This window comes from Symphalangus syndactylus, chromosome 9, assembly GCF_028878055.3.
Source record: "Symphalangus syndactylus isolate Jambi chromosome 9, NHGRI_mSymSyn1-v2.1_pri, whole genome shotgun sequence".
In the NCBI taxonomy this organism is placed as follows: domain Eukaryota; kingdom Metazoa; phylum Chordata; class Mammalia; order Primates; family Hylobatidae; genus Symphalangus; species Symphalangus syndactylus.
Window position 1 is genome coordinate 127705550 of NC_072431.2, and position 17865 is coordinate 127723414.

Below are 17865 nucleotides of genomic sequence, written 5' to 3' on the forward strand. Positions count from 1 at the left end.
GGTGCCATCAACTGCTTCTGATCCCTTCTATCAGAGATTTTCTAGAATCTCTTGCCTTCGCACTCTTCCAACTTTCCTATACATTATTGCCCAGGTCAGTATCAATGGCTACTCCATGCTGTACGAATGATGGAAATAAGAATATTCACATCACCTGGGCTCGCTTTTAGCGTCAACGGTAAAGTTACTTGGGAAATGTTTTCCAGTCAGCGAAACTAAAGCGTCTGTTGTAGCTATTTAAATATTCATATTGGTCAGTCCCTTACTAGGCACTATTTGATCTGCTGGCAACAATGTGAGGTAAGAAATGTTATGCAGATTTCCTAAATGTGTGTTAAGAATTAAAGAATTTCTGTTACTTTCTCAAAGTTGCATAAACTAATGATAAGTCTACCCTAAGTACATGAATGATCTAATGCTAAAATGCTATTTTAAACTTTAGCTCTATTTTGAACCTTAGCCATATTGGATAAAGAAGTTCTTATCTGAAGGAATTTTTACATGCACATACCATGATACTATTCAGTGAAGTACTGAAGTATTTTTTTCTCAATATTCTATGACAATTCAAGGGAGCTTATGATCAAAACAAAATAAATATAAAAGTCACAGCATCATTAACATAAAAAATCAGATTATCTCCATATTGTGTTCATGAGAATTTCATTCTTTGACCTTGAACTATGGTAATAATTTAAACTGTCTTCAAGGTTTTCTGCTCCCCGTCATGACTAGACTATAGTCACATTTCAGTCACAGCTATTTTTTCTATTATTGCAAGTCCTTTATGGCACTATTTGTTCTGTTAGGTTTTCAGCAATCTTAATTTGTATATACACTCAAAGTTGTACTTCTTATACTATTAAGTATTTTTTATTTGTTTATGTAATAGCTGCTGTGTGCTATCACGTCATTTAGGGTTTCCCTGGTGTTTAACTCAGTAGAGATGCATTTTAATGATCTTTGGATTCTATAGTATTTGAACAAAAGCAATTTCCTAAGAACACTCTAAACTCAAGGGGAAAGTCAACTGATATGGCCAATGTATTCATTAGATAATGGTAAGAATAAGAGAAATGTGAATCTATACCACATGATCTATTGAGAGTAAGAAATATGATTTAGCCAGTCATACTTCTCCTGCTGGTGATGCTTTTTCTTTAGACAGAATAGTACTATAAAGAGACATTAGTCTTTTTTGTTCTAGACTGGCTGATGACATTCATAAGTTGAAGAGAATGACTTGAAACTAAATTCCTTAACACTACTTTAATATCTCACATTTCCAAGTGACCCAGACATCAAGGAATGTATTTACAGTGGATTTTGAAATTGGATAATGGCAATATGCTTTTAACATTATCATGCACGTGAAAGTTTCCAACAGATATACCACAGCCAACCTTATCTGCTATGATAAAATTTGTTACTGGATTTGCACTCCATTTTTCTCCAAATATTCACTTCATTTTATTTTGTTTTTTTTCCCCATTACATATGCACCCTCCTTCTTCATGCATTATCAAAAACATTTATTGAAAACATACTATGTTCTAGGTACTGTGCCATTATTTAAGTATAGAAAAATGAGTGGGTTAAATAGGAAAGGTCACACAATGGAGGAGATGAGGTTAAGTTCAGTTAAGTGTTATAGGTGATACCATAGATGTTTGCATGAGGTAGCAATGGAACAAAAGAGAGGAGTTCTCAAAAAGTTTTGGAGGTTGAGATATTATTTGAACATGACACTTGATTTGTGTTTTATTTTTGAGGAGGATGAAAACGAAAGTGTTTCTCAATTAAAAGTGAGAGCATGATAATTGGATATAAAGTGTGAAACTGCCTAAGTTTTAGAAGCAACTAAAAATACAGTAGATCTTCAATGGTTAACAAAGTCATGTCCATAGATCTTTGTGTATGTACAAATATGTTAATAGAAATTCAGTATATATTTTCACCAGCGAAAATCTTCGCCTGCAAAAACTGACATACTCATTGAAAATAGTTCTGCAACTTGCTATTCATATCTTAGATATTTTAATATTTATATTTACGAATATAAATATATAATATTTATATTCATATCTTAGATATTTTAATATTTTAATATTTATATTTACATGATATATTTCTTAATTTATCATGTAAATATAAATCTAATAAATATGACGTCCCTGACCCCATATTTATTAAAGCAACCACACTGTTGCCTGAGTCCTCCCTTCTCTGATGCTGAGAGCATATTGGAAGACCCACGTATCAGGAGACCTCTGCCTATTTCTATACCCTAGACAGCTGGGGGATCAACTATATTGTCTTCTAGCAAATATAGTACCCTTCAATAATTCTGGGCTGTCTTGGAGAATCTGGGCTGTCTTGGAGGGTTAACAAAGATACAATATAACCATTAAAGTTTCTCCATTAACCTGACAGAGAAAAGGCAGTCAAAACAAAGTTGAGGACAGTCCTAAAGAACTAGAGCTAATGAACAAAACAGAACAAAATAGAACAAAGATAAAATTGGAAAAAATGTAGCATTAATAATAAGAATATTTAACAGATGTCACTGCAGCTCAGATAAAACTTTCTAAGGATAAAAAGCATGATGCTACAAGAAATAATGAAGTGGATGAACTGAAGAAGCTAAGCATACATCAGACCTGTTTTTATAGACTTAGTCAAATATAGAAAATATGTCAAAGCAATGAAGCAAAATTATAGATGTAAAAGTCAGAAACAATAGGTAATAAAAAAAGGAATATAGCTACAGATGACTTAACACTCAAAAAGTGGAAGCTACAGAAGAAGAAAATCCATCAAATTGAAGAGATTCAAAGACCAACCGAATAATAAGTTACAGAATAATTTATTCTTGAGATGAGAAAAGACCAAACTCCATGTACTTACAGGTTAATAAGGGGAAACTAGATAGATAGATAGACAGATAGATAGATAGATAGATAGATGATAGATAGATAGATAGATAGATAGATAATATATGAGAAAAAAGACAGTACTTGATAAAAGTATATTTTGAACTGTTAAATAACTAATTCACAGAAATGAAAATAAGTTTAGCAGACAAAAATGGAATGATGAGGACTTGAACAATATTAATAAACTCAAATTACAAATATATGTGTGTTTATATATACATCTATAGTATGTTTGTGTCTGTGTGTGTGTGTGTGTAGAGAGAGAGAGAGAGAGAAAAGGAGAGAACAGAGAACATAAAATGTTACAATGAGAGCTATTACAAGCCTCATTCTCTTGCTGTTATCAATAAAATTGGAGATACTTAATAAAATTTGACCCCTTAAAATATCAACTGTTGCAAAATTAAGAAGCACACAAGTTAATGTTGGAATAAATTTTAATAGAAACTTAAATGGAAATTATTATTAAAATAACTGGGGAAAAAACTGGATTTTTGATGGTAGGGGACACTCCCTAATTAGCCAAGTGACCCTTTTACCAGCCAGGTATTTCAATTATATGCAGTGTTCACAAAATTTACTATTTACAATCATGCCACAAACATATTATAAATTTCTGCATGCCATGAAGCTTGGCAATTGCTAACAAAGAATTGAAACCAAGACTGGTAAATTCTGAATTGCTGAGGATCTAGCGGATGGTTGCACCTGAGTGTGCTGCTGCAGAGAAAGCCTAACTGTAATCGATGGCACTCCTAATTTCACTGCCATCCTCATCCCTGCTTTCTAACTGTGCTCTATTGTGGCCCTTTGCTGGGAGACAAATTATGTTAGTAAAGCATCAACATTCATTTGCCACAGTGTTTGTTGTTGGTTAATATGTAACAACACATAAATGTGTTTCTTTCAAGTCAATATATTTGTGTCTTAATGAGTCTTATTTAAAGAAATTGGTATATAATACAAGAATTTGAGACAATACGAGGCAAAGAAAAGATATATTTCGTATAAACAGACTTTTGGAAAGCTTCAAATTGCTGTTAGTGACAGAGGCTGAATCAACCTATTTGCAGTGTCTATTCCCCAAAACTTTTTTCCCTGGAGCTTGAGAAGAGCTAAAATGATAAAATGTTGAAGGAGCTGAAAACATCTGAAGCAATCATCTGATGAATGCTGTTATAAATATGTAATATTTCTGTGATGTAAATTATGGGATATAAATTAAAAATTGAGGAAAATATTTAATAATTAAAATTAACATAGAGTTTTGCTTCTGAATTTTAGTAAGTGGCTTAGCTTCTCAAATGCTTTCTTGATAATAGTCCCGTATGCTTTAGTTAGTCCATATTGTTTCAAAGGCAGAGAATGGATATAGTGAAGGACAAAAGAGAAAACGAGTCACTAAGAAGGCTGACACCTCATTAGATTTAAAAAATGCAGTCTGCTTTCCCATGAATATCATTAAAGCCCTGAGAAGACTAAAAGGCCCTATCAAATTCCAGGCAGTGGAAGGAAGCAAAATAACCCAACTAGTTCAAAAATGCATACCGTACTAAAGCTGAATCAAAATTAATTTAACAACCTAGTAAGCCACCTGATATTTTTTCAAAGAATTTGTTCTTCTCTACATTTGTGTGTTTTGATCTTAATGTTATAAAAATGTTACAAGTAAAATGGTTTCAACACATGAAACTGATCAATATAAGAATAGTGCTTTTATCAGACATTAATCCAGTAAGCCTCTATCACATACCTATCATATGCAGAGCAGTATAAGAGGTAAACTAGGAAATACACATGCATAGAGAACTACACAAAGAAGAGAAATTGTCCGTATCTACAAAGTACTTCATGTTGGTTGAGGAAATAAATGGTATTTGCATGAGATAAACAGAATATAGACTAATATAAGAAAGTGAAAATATTGTACATAAATATTATTCGAAACTGGAAAAGAAGAAAGCAATTAAGATAGTAGCAAAAGAACTGGAATTAGAAAATCAAGAAAACAGGATTCAATTTAATTATCTTCTACTTATTTGGTGGGAGACCTTAGTCAAGCCAAGCATCTTTCAGTCCCTATTATTCACAAGCTAAGAGCAAATAATAAAATCTATCTCAAAGGTTCGATATAGGGATTAAATGAGGCAATGAATATGAATGTGCTTTAACGTTGTACATTACCAGAAAAGTTTTGTCAAAGGGAGTCATTTTAGTTTGGGGTGGATTTTGCTGCTCTGCTCACAAAAGTAGTTCCAGAAGCTATGAGGAGGGTCCTTTGGTGTTATCTTTTTCTACAGCTTTATTTTAGAGATAATTAAACTGTGGCTTATAAAAGTTGAAATAAATATTAAGCATCATTTAAAAAAATAAGTATATAGAACACAGTAATAAGTGAACACACCTAGCTTTTATTATTTCTGTAATTTACTTGGAAGGTGTTGCAGAATCAACACTTCATTAATTTCTTTCTGACTGAGAGATAAAGAGAAGGATAATTATTTGTAGTCTTCCCTCTCATGAAGCTGAAATTCTAGAGGGAAGACAGCTGTAAAAACAGCCAAAATATGGTAAAATAATAAGAATATGTTAATGGTTGTGGCAGTCGGCATATTATATTTAAATTCACTTAATTCAGAGATATACTCTACCATATGTCCAAATATACTTTGTCTATGCTCATTTCTATCATTTTCGGTTAGGTAAAATCCTTCTTTCAACATTTAAGCTAGAAGTTCCCCATGCCACTACAATCACAGCCTTCTATTTTGTATTTCATTGCTTACTCAAGGGCAGAAATCACTTAAAGCAAATTGCATTAGGAAAAAATAATGTTTCTAATTTTACTCTAATTTGCTGATCATATTTGCTTAAAAGATCACATTTGTCTACTATCAGTAATATCAGGCTCTAATAGTGATAGATTAGATTGGTTATAATCATATTACTTGGAAATCTTTCAAAGTCTATATGAAGAGGTTTTCATATCTAGTAATTATATGTTTTACTTTAGTCAAAGGTTATAAGTTCTATTGATTCCACCCAAAACGCCAGGAATTTTCGAAAGACCATACATGGGTTGCTATACATTTTTTTTTCTTTAGGGCACACAAAAGATTTTAGTATGTAAACAAGTTCTAACATATTTAATTCACGAATACCCTGGCCTTTTGTTTGTATTAAAAATCAATGAAAAACTGTTTATTTAGTAGAAAACTTTAAATATGAAACCAATCTCTTACTGGTTTATACACAATTGCCAACCTTGCTTTATCAAATGGATTGACCATGAAAGGAGTGAAGTTCCTAGATGTTTAGGATTTAGAAATTTAAGTAACTTAAAGGAAATGATGGAAGCTAAAAGAAAATTACCAGTGTACTTGAAAGAAATGTAGTGTTTTCTGTCGCAAATCAATGCACTTTTTTATTTGGCTGTTATGGCTATTTTAAAATAAATACCTTTTTTGTATATAATTATGGAAAATGGTAGAAGGAAGTACTGCTCTTCACAGAGAAATTCCTGCATTATTTTTTCATGAATGAAATGCTTTATCTGATTCTAGTGGCTCACACCTGTTATCCCAAAACTTTGGGAGGCCAAGGCAGGAGGATTGTTTGAAGCCAGGAGTTCAAGACCAGCCTGAGTAACAGAGTGAGACCCCATCTCAAGAAATACATACATTTTTTTCTTTTAAAAAGAAAATGAAGTATTCATAAATCCCATACATTATAAACTTAAATGAATACTCTCAAAAATTATTTTAACTTTTAAAGAAATATTGATGATATTTGGGGAAACAATACATAGTACTAAATTCTATCATGATTGACTTATCAATGCACTTTTGATCTCTTTTACTGTGTTGGGATTCCCTTGCTTTATTAGGCCCAAGTACTGTACATGTCCAGCTTCATAAAACATACAGCTAAGAGAAATGGCATACTCCTTTTGCTTAAGGGTGTTTCTCATAATTCAAGTATCTTTCATTTTCTCTTCCTCTGGTGGTTCTGTGGAAGCAATTTTGACTATCAAGAAAGATTTATTCCCTCCTTCCTATCTTAACTCTTCTAATTGAGTCACAATCATGGCACACAGCAAAGATACTGACTGGAGGGTGCTGTAAGAGCAGGAGGGTCTCAGAGGATCATCCGTATACAAGTCACACTAAGAAAATATCACAGATGATTTCAAGGAGAATGTGCTGAGACAGTTAATAGGAATTTCTGTTGAATGACAGCAGAGAGAACAGCATAGGCCAAAAAAGAGCTAGAGGAGACTAAGTATGGGACAATGAGTAGAAAGTGGTGAGTAACATAGAATAGGTTATCAGGAGTGGTCAGAAGGGACAGTTTAGAAAATGTCAGGTATGTAAACTAATGATCCTTGAAGGTGGAGTACTGTACACATTGCAGGAATGTCCACAACTGCTTAAATGTGGTGCTACAGGCTGGAAACTTGCTGTTTTTCCTTGAATATACTAGTAATCTGATTTATTTTAGTTAGGGAAAAGAGGACAGATAGGAAATGGTATAAGATATGAAAAATCAATTAATCAAACAATCTCTTCTGTGAGACCAGTGATAATAACCCTGAACTGAGGAATACAATTAATTCACACAAAACTCAAGTAAGAATATTTTGTGAAATTATAGCTATATAAAGGTTGTTTTGTTTTCTTCATTTTTCTGTTTGCTCTTCTTCTTTTGTCCCATTTCTGGTCATATTCCTTTATCAAGGCACACAATTGTTAAATACTTCAAGGTAAAACCCTAGGCCTTTTTTTCCTTTCACTCTATATTCTCTTTGCAGGAGATTATCACACAAAGATTCAATTATTATTTATATAAATTATACTCCAAACATATTTGCATTTCAGAAATTTGCTATGAACTATACACCTCTATGTCTACTTTTTTGATTTTGAACTCCTACAGAGAAAGGTCCAATGCATAGTTTTGTTTTTCTTGGTTGGAGATTGTTTAACTTCTTTTATGTCTGTGTTTCATTGTTTTATTTTACTGTGGCTTATGGGTCTACAATAGGTTTTAAAATTTTTTCACCATTATTATCTCAAATCTTTTTCTGCCAACCCCATGTTTTCCCTAAGATTCCAATTACACATATTAGACCATGTGGTATTGTCCCAAAGCTTACTGACTCTGTGGATTTTTAATTTTTATATTTAAAAATTTAATATATATATGTTAGATAGCTTATTTGATAGATTTAGTCCTATTTCTGTATGTTCATTGATACTCTCTTTTGAAGTGTCCACATTCTGTTATGCCCACTTAGTATAAACATTTTAACTCAGATATTTTGTTTTCTAGTCTAGAAGTTTTATTTAGTCTTTTTTTATGTTTTCAATATACTTCTTTGTTATGTCCATGTTTCCTTTTAAAATCTTGGCAAATTTATAATACCTGTTTTATAGTGTTTTTCTGCTAATTTCATCATGTCCGTCATTTTGGATTCTGTTTCTATTTTCTGTTTTTGTTTTTTTTTTCTCGGTTGAAGATCATTATCTTCCTGCTTCATTTGAGTCTAATAATTTTTTATTAGGGGAGTGCAAAAGTAATTGCAGTTTTTGCATTATTGAAATTTGCTGTTTGATATTGAAGTATGTTCTTAAACAAATGTGGTTGTGTTATACATTGTTTTAATGGCCATCTCTCACTTTATGTATTTTTTTTGTTGATGACTTATCACTTGCTGTTTATTTTGTGTTTATTTTAGACTATGGAAATGATGTTAGACAAAAAGCAAATTCAAGCAATTTTCTTATTCGCGTTCAAAATGGGTCGTAATGGAGCAGAGACAACTTGCAACATCAACAACACATTTGGCCTAGGAACTGCTAATGAATGTACAGTGCAGTGGTGGTTCAAGAAGTTTTGCAAAGGAGATGACAGACTTGAAGGGGAAGATGAAGAGCATAGAGGCCGGCCATCAGAAGTTGACAACAACCAGTTAAGAGCAATAATGGAAGCGGATCCTCTTACAACTACATGAGAAGTTGCCGAAGAACTTAACGTTGATTTCTATGGTCGTTCGGCCTTTGAAGTGAATTGGAAAGGTGAAAAAGCTCAATAAGCAGGTGCCTCATGAGTTAAGTGAAAATAATAAAAAAAATCGTCGTTTCAAAGTGAGATCTTCTCTTATTCTATGTAACAACAGTGAACCATTTATTGATTAGATTATGACATGTGATGAAGAGTAGATTTTATACCACAACCACCGATGATGGCCAGCTCAATGGTTGGTATGAGAAGAAGCTCCAAAACACTTCCCAAACCCAAACTTGCACCGAAAAAAGGTCATGGTCATTGTTAGGTGGTCTGCTGACAGTCTGATCCACTACAGCTTTCTGAATCTCAGCTAAACCATTACATCTGAGATGTATGCTCAGCAAATCAATAAGATTCACCAAAAACTGCAATACCTGCAGCTGGCATTGGTCAACAGAAAGGGCCCAATTCTTCTCCACCAAAATGCCCGACTGCATGTCACACAACCAACGGTTCAAAAGTTGAACAAATTGGGCTCTATTTTGCCACATTTGTCATATTTACCTAACCTTCGACCAATCGACTACCATTTCTTCAAGCATCTCCACAACTTTTTGCAGGGAAAGCACTTCCACAACCAGCAGGATGCAGAAAATGCTTTCCAAGAGTTCGCCAAATCCGGAAGCATGGATTTTTATACTACAGGAATAAACAAATGTATTTCTTCTTGGCAAAAATGTGTTGGTTGTAATGGTTCCTATTTTGATGAATCAATATGTGTTTAAGAGTAGTTATAATGGTTTAACATTCATGGTCTAAAACCACAATTACTTTAGCACCAAGCTAATATTTATTACTAGATATTGAAATGTTATGTTGTTGAGCATTTGAATTTCATTCTCTTTTTAAAAGGGTATTGTTTTGTTTTTCTCCTAACAATTAAGTTGTGCTTTGATCAACTTTCTATTTTCAAGGCTGTCTTTAAGCTTTTCTTTTTTTTTTTTACATTTTTTTAAAGTTTTTTTTTTTATTATTATACTTTAGGTTTTAGGGTACATGTGCAAAACGTGCAGGTTTGTTACATATGTATCCATGTGCCGTGTTGGTTTGCTGCACCCATTAACTCGTCATTTAGCATTAGGTATATCTCCTAATGCTATCCCTCCCCCCTCCCCCCAACCCATAACAGTCCCAGGAGTGTGATGTTTCCCTTCGTGTGTCCATGAGTTCTCATTGTTCAATTCCCACCTATGAGTGAGAACATGCAGTGTTTGCTTTTTTGTCCTTGCGATAGTTTACTGAGAATGATGATTTCCAGTTTCATCCATGTCCCTACAAAGGACATGAACTCATCACTTTTTATGGCTGCATAGTATTCCATGGTGTATATGTGCCACATTTTCTTAATCCAATCTATCGTTGTTGGACATTTGCGCTGGTTCCAACTCTTTGCTATTGTGAATAGTGCCGCAATAAACATACGTGTGCATGTGTCTTTATAGCAGCATGATTTATAGTCCTTTGGGTATATACCCAGTAATGGGATGGCTGGGTCAAATGGCATTTCTAGTTCTAGATCCCTGAGGAATGGCCACACTGACTTCCACAATGGTTGAACTAGTTTACAGTCCCACCAACAGTGTAAAAGTGTTCCTATTTCTCCATATCCTCTCTAGCACCTGTTGTTTCCTGACTTTTTAATGATGGCCATTCTAACTGGTGTGAGATGGTATCTCATTGTGGTTTTGATTTGCATTTCTCTGATGGCCAGTGATGATGAGCATTTTTTCATGTGTTTCTTGGCTGCAAAAATGTCTTCTTTTGAGAAGTGTCTGTTCATGTCCTTCGCCCACTTTTTGATGGGGTTGTTTTTTTCTTGAAAATTTGTTTGAGTTCATTGTAGGTTCTGGATATTAGCCCTTTGTCAGATGAGTAGGTTGCAAAAATTTTCTCCCATTCTGTAGGTTGCCTGTTCACTCTGATGGTAGTTTCTTTTGCTGTGCAGAAGCTCTTTAGTTTAATCAGATCCCATTTGTCAATTTTGGCTTTTGTTGCCATTGCTTTTGGTGTTTGAGACATGAAGTCCTTCCCCATGCCTATGTCCTGAATGGTATTGCCTAGGCTTTCTTCTAGGGTTTTTATGCTTTTAGGTCTAACATGTAAGTCTTTAATCCATCTTGAATTAATTTTTGTATAAGGTGTAAGGAAGGGATCCAGTTTCAGCTTTCTACATATGGCTAGCCAGTTTTCCCAGCACCATTTATTAAATAGGGAATCCTTTCCCCATTGCTTGCTTTTGTCAGGTTTGTCAAAGATCAGATACTTGTAGATATGCGGCATTATTTCTGAGGGTTCTGTTCTGTTCCATTGATCAATGTCTCTGTTGTGGTACCAGTACCATGCTGTTTTGGTTACTGTAGCCTTGTAGTATAGTTTGAAGTCAGGTAGCGTGATGCCTCCAGCTTTGTTCTTTTGGCTTAGGATTGACTTGGCGATGTGGGCTCTTTTTTGGTTCCATATGAACTTTAAAGTAGTTTTTTCCAATTCTGTGAAGAAAGTCATTGGTAGCTTGATGGGGATGGCATTGAATCTATAAATTACCTTGGGCTGTATGGCCATTTTCACGATATTGATTCTTCCAACCCATGAGCATGGAATGTTCTTCCATTTGTTTGTATGGCTTTAAGCTTTTCTAGTGTGAGTATTAAGTAGCCCTTATTTACTCTGGGCAAACTTTTACCCGGTACTAAGACTTGACCTTCCTGAGGTAATCTGCAAAGTATTCCAAGTGTATAATGAAGTTTCTTTCCTCTGTAAGGTCAGAAATTGAATGTGTCACAGCCATGTATGGGCTTTGGTAATTTTTCAGTTTATAGTTTTCTGGTAGTTGTTTTTGCCCAGTCCCATGACCTTTCTTTCTATACATATAGTTTATTGCTCAATAACAGATTCAGGATTACCTCCCTGTGATTTCTGGAGCTCTTTATTTGTGTATCTTCTTTCTATATACAAGTTTCTGCACCTTTACCTCCTGAAATTCTGAACTTTGTCTCCTTATCTTGGCAAAACTTTTGAGCTCTGTCTGGGTTTTTCCTTCCTATACGACAGCTGAGAAAACCAGGGTGATTATAGGGCTCATCTCAATAGTTTCTCTTCTTTTGTGATCACAGTCTTGTGTTGCCTTCTATTCAATGTCTGGATATAACTTTCTTCCATATGTTTTGACTATTTTTCTAATTGTTATAGCAAGAGTAAATTTCTGCTACTGGCTATAGCAGTAGTGGTGAAGTTTCCTGATTTAAATACATATTATATTTAGTTTAGATATTAGTTCCATTAGTACTGATAAGTAATATGTTGTTCAAGTTCTTGTAATTGTTTTACATGTTAGTACTTGTCAGTGTCTGTCTATTTTGACATGCATAAGCCAAGTTCTCCTGGAAGTATTGCCTACTCAGTTTGCTAATGTGTAGTAGTGAGAAAGAGAAATTCAAATTTAGTCTGTGTTTAAGAAGACAATCAGGGGTAAACCATAAATAAAATAACTGCTTCCCCCCAACCCCCAAAATAGGCAAAGTCTATAGTAAGAAATTCACCTTTAAACTTTTATAAAGAAGCATCATTGAAAGGTGGTAGTCTCTATAAATTTTCCAGTAACACCCAGGGTGCTAGACAAAGGTTGAAGGAGGAAGGGCGGTTTGAAGCAGAAGGTTAGCTCACACATATCCACCTAATTATATGAATCTCTCCCTTAAGTAGTGATTTTGTGCCACACTGACAATTCCCGTTCACACCATGATCTGAGAGGTCTTTCACCAACTTCTTTGCAAGGACGTCGGCAGAAGTTTTGTATGGAAAATAAAGGATAGAGGCTACAGCAAAGCATAAAGCTTATTGTATAATTCAGCATCACATTTCTGCCTCTGGTTGCCCTGATTTTTATTCTACAGCCAACTCCCTCACTTTCACCTGCACCTCACCACCAACATACTCAAATAAGTTAATGTCAGCTTTTAGTTTATACTTGTGTTTTGTGCAAGCTTTAAAATTTTGTTTGTTTACATTGTTCATTATTTATTTGCTCCATGATTCTTTCTTGATCCTGAAATTTTTACCAGGCTGACTTTCAGGAGTATTTTATACTAGTTGCCCTACCAGTCTGAATCTGAAACCTTTAAAAATTTCTTTTTTAGCTCTACTGACTTCAGAAATAGATTATTTATTACTTATATTATTTAGTGGGCTCTTATGGTCTACTTTTCTCTAAAACTAACTTTTATCACTCAGCAATATCTCATGGGAATCCTCTAATTCAACCAGTATAACTTTAAATAAACACTACATAGTATTCCACTGGGATGATAGAACCTTGATTAATAGGAAAGCACTCTGTTTTCAGGTTTCTGTAATTTTGAACACTGCCTTGATTATATTATAATAGTCTTTATTACAGGCACTTTTGGTTCTATGAAGTAAAGCCTCAGTTATAAAGTTACTGGATCCAGGAATATAAATAAAGTTTAATAGATATTGCCAAAAAACTTTCCAAAAGGACTAATATTATTCATATTTCCACAGGCAATATAGGAGTATCTCTTCCTTACTTCCACAGTGGTATTCTTCTATTTGAATTTTGAAAACGATGGATTTAAAGTACTACTTTATGATTATTAACTATCATTTTTTGAACTGCTAATAAGTTTTAGAATTTTCTCTTCATTTAGGGCTATTTGTATATGATTGTCTGTGAATTTCACATCTTGTATCCAAAGAATCTATTTAAGACACATCAGCAAGGGGTCCAAGAGAAAAGTTTCCATTGAAAGACAAATTTTTTTTTTTTTTTTTGTATTTTTTAGTAGAGACGGGCTTTCACCATGTTAGCCAGGATGGTCTTGATCTCCTGACCTTGTGATCCAGCTGACTTGGCCTCCCAAAATGCTAGGATTACAGGCATGAGCCACCATGCCCAGATGAGCGACAAATTTTTATGGTGATTGCATTCAAAATTATTCACAATCTTAATCTCAACTGAATTGCCTCATCAACTAATAAAATAATATTCAATTTTATCACACATGTATGCCAAATAACGTGTGACATTTCTTTCTAAAAATACAGCATCTCTGTCTTTAGTCTTCAAAGATTCTAACTTTTAATAGATCTGGAATAGGGATCAGAAAGATGCATTTCTAATAAGAACTTCAGATGATTACAAATAAATTGGACTATAGGACACATTTAGAAAAAGTGACATAATTTTTAAAATGTTCTAAGTAGATATTTTACTCTCCAAAGTATTTTACTATTGATTTTTTAGAAGTACATACTTGCTATACTGTGACCAAATGAAATAAGACACCTGCTTCAATCTAATCACCAGGTTCTGCTTTATCAAATTTTTATAAAAATTTATAATAATTCTTCAAGTGGGCATATAAAAAATAAAAATGTAATCTTGGAAAATTTTTAAATAATTCAATAATTCTCAAATTATATAATCAAGTCTTTGCTGAAAGTCATATAATTCATTATAATCCCCAAATATCATAATTTGAGAAATACTGAATTTGTAGTTTTTCATTTGCAGTCAGCTGTAATAACTTGAAGTACATCCAAATGCATTTTAACCTCTATTTTTGCATAATTCTTCATATTTTAGGAGATGCTGCCCACTTTTACACTTATAGCTAAATGTACAAAACATTTTCTGCAAATTAATATAAATTTTGTATAGAAGTAACGTGTATTAGTCAAGGTTATTTAAAGGGACAGAATTAATAGGATGGATGCATATATGAAGGAGAGCTTATTAGCAGAATTGACACACAATCACAAGGTGAATTCCCACAATAAGCCATTGGCAAGCTGAGGAGCTAGGAAGCCAGTCCAAGCCCCAAAACCTTAAAAGTAGGGAAGCTTATAGTGCAGCCTTCAGTCTGTGGCCAAAGGCCTGAGAGCCCTTGGCAATTCACTACTGTAAGACCAAGAGTCCAAAAACTTGGAGTCTGATGTTTGAGGGCAGGAAGCATCCAGCATGGGGGAACGATGGAAGCCAGAAGACTCAGCCAATCTAGTCCTTGCATGTTTCTCTGCCTGCTTTTAACCAAGCTGCCCTGGCAGCTGATTGGATGGTGCCAACCCAGATTGAGTGTGGGTGTGCCTCTCCCAGTCCACTGACTCAGTTGTTAATTTCCTTTAGCAACACCCACACAGACACACCCACAAATAGTACTTTGCATCCTTCAGTCCAATCAGGTTGACACTCTGTTAACCATCACACGATGATTTTGAATCAATGGGTTTACATGAATGTATAAAAGTTATTTATCTTTAGATAGAGAGATAAACAAACAGAACTTTGAATTCCAGTAACTCTACTACAATCAATCCTGCATAACATTCTCACATGCTTTCACAAATAAAATTTTACTTTTAGAGAAAACTTCTAAAATACATGTATATATATATATATATATATATATATATATATATATATATATACATATATATGATTTGTTTGTCCTTAATACTATCCCAAAAAGTAAATGTTTTAAACCAATACCCAAAGCAGAGTCTTGCTTAAATCCATGCAGCTAAATTAGCTGATAGAGTTACGACTCAAACCTAGGCTTTCTGATCTTACATATGGTAGTGTGTATACCACAATGCTAGAGTAACATCCAAACAGCATTAGTTTATGGAGTTAATAAGAAGAATTTCATAAGTGAAAAAAAAAAGACAGTGGAGTTCACGGTCAGTGAATTTGAGGATTTTAACTGATTTCTTTGAAGAAAAGTCTTCCAGAGTTTTTAAAAAGATGACTCTGGGCCAGGCGCAGTGGCTCACGTCTATAATCCCAGCACTTTGGGAGGCCAAGGTGGGCGGAACACCTGAGGTCAGGAGTTCAAGACCAGCCTGGCCAACATGGCGAAACTTCATCTCTACTAAAAATACAAAAATTAGCCAGGCATGGTGGTGGACACCTGTAATTCCAGCTACTTGGGAGGCTGAGGCAGGAGAATCACTTGAACCAGGGAGGTGGAGGTTGCAGTGAGCCAAGATCACGCCACTGCACTCCATCCTGGGTGATAGAACGAGACTCCATCTCAAAATAAAAAAAAAATTAAAAAAAAAAAAAAAAAAGATGAGTCTGCCCGATGAAAACACTTGTAGTCATAATTCAGTAAACTTCTTTGATTAGGCTCTGGCATGTTATTAACATTGCAGGAAACCCAGGTTCCACTGAACTCAGTTTAAAAAATTCTGTTCTAATGAAAAAAAAAAAAAAGTGTGTCATCTAAATTTGAAATATTTGTATTTGCACAAGACTCTAAAAAAGAAAAAAAAATCCAACATTCAAAGTTAGTTTTCTGCTGTATGTTGTGTGGTTTTTGTTCCTCTTTAAAGTAATCAACATAAGACAGTGCAGGAACCCTACAAATCTCAAAGAGGACAAACACAATTGTGTGCTATAAACATAAAAACAGGGCCTAAAAACAGGGACAGAAAATTTTCTTAGCCGGCGAGCTATCCCCCCAACCCAGCTTTTACACAGTAGGCTGATGATTCTCTAAAGGGCATCCTAAAATTTATAGTAGTTATAATTTTTATGCAGAGTAGCTGGGTCAGCTTTCTATAAACAACTTAAATCTAGAAACAAAAATGGAGTTTTGCCAAAAGTATTTTCACTTCCTACTCCTACTAATGAGACATCATCTATTTTGTTTAATTCATTGATTATTTCACTTATAAATTTGTTATGCATTCATTCATTGATTCGACAAACATTAATTCCATTTTTTGTTCCAGTTACCGTGTTCAAAGTGTTTCGTGTTTCTTGTAAGTGAAGGAATGAATGAATTGGATTGCCTGTCACATAGATAAATGACCACCTTATAACAATTTCCTATAGCAGGAAAAATCAAGAACTTTAGTTATACAAGGAGAGGGAAGTGCTTCACTTGAAGCTATAAGACACAGGTTCAAGTTCTAAGTATGGTTTGCAGTGGCTATATGCCAACCTATATACCTCATTGGTTTTTTCATTAGTGAAATGGTAAAAATAATGCCTGTCCTAAAACACCAAAGGGTTGTTTTGAGAATTAAATAACAATACTAGGCAAAATATAAAGCAATATAGCTTTCAAAATGACGTTAAATATGTTTTAACTTAAAATTTTTTTCATGATACCACAGTTGAGAAGTTTTGAAAGGTTGCCTCAAGTAAGTAAAATATACTCCCCTTCCAGTACATGATTTGCATCCATTCATATCAGCTTAAGCAACATTAAATCCCTTAAAATGGGAAATAAATCTTGATTAGACTATCTCTTCTTGAAAAAGATATAAAATATTGTTTAAAGATATTCTTTAGCATAAATATGGATTGCTTTGCTTTTGTGTTTCATCTTCTTTTATTCTAGCCCAGTAGTATTTTGATCATTTGAAAATCAAGTGGCAAAACGTTTCCTTTCTTGCCTGAACAACTGCTCATCTAAAAAATATTTTTTCAACCACTGTCTAATCTTGAATCACACAACAGTAAGTTCCAAATCATAAATAGCTTATGTGGAGTAAGTCATTTTCTAGGTATTGGAATTTTCTTTCAAAGTATAATTTTCATGACAAATTCAAAATTCAATCTACTGGAAAAACAGTCACTGACAACAAACAAAGCAAAGCATTTCTATAAAACTGTGCATTGTTTTTGCACTAAATTCAAAGCTATGTAACCTGCAGTATCATCACCTTCAAGAAACATTTCATGGTAACAGCTATGTACAATATGTATGTGAAAACATATTTGCTTTTTCCGATTGGTATGTGTGAGTGTGTAAAACCAAAAAAAGTTGTATTGTAGAAGTATGACTACATTTCATAGTTTTAATGCTTAAAAGGGACAATATGGCAATTAAAT

The 17865-nt window shown here is 33.9% G+C and overlaps 1 pseudogene; it reads left to right on the forward strand.

The window, feature by feature from the left end:
* Nucleotides 1–8676: 8676 nt before the first annotated feature.
* LOC134731488 (histone-lysine N-methyltransferase SETMAR-like) lies at nucleotides 8677–9730 on the forward strand (annotated as a pseudogene).
* The last annotated feature ends 8135 nt before the right edge of the window (nucleotides 9731–17865 follow it).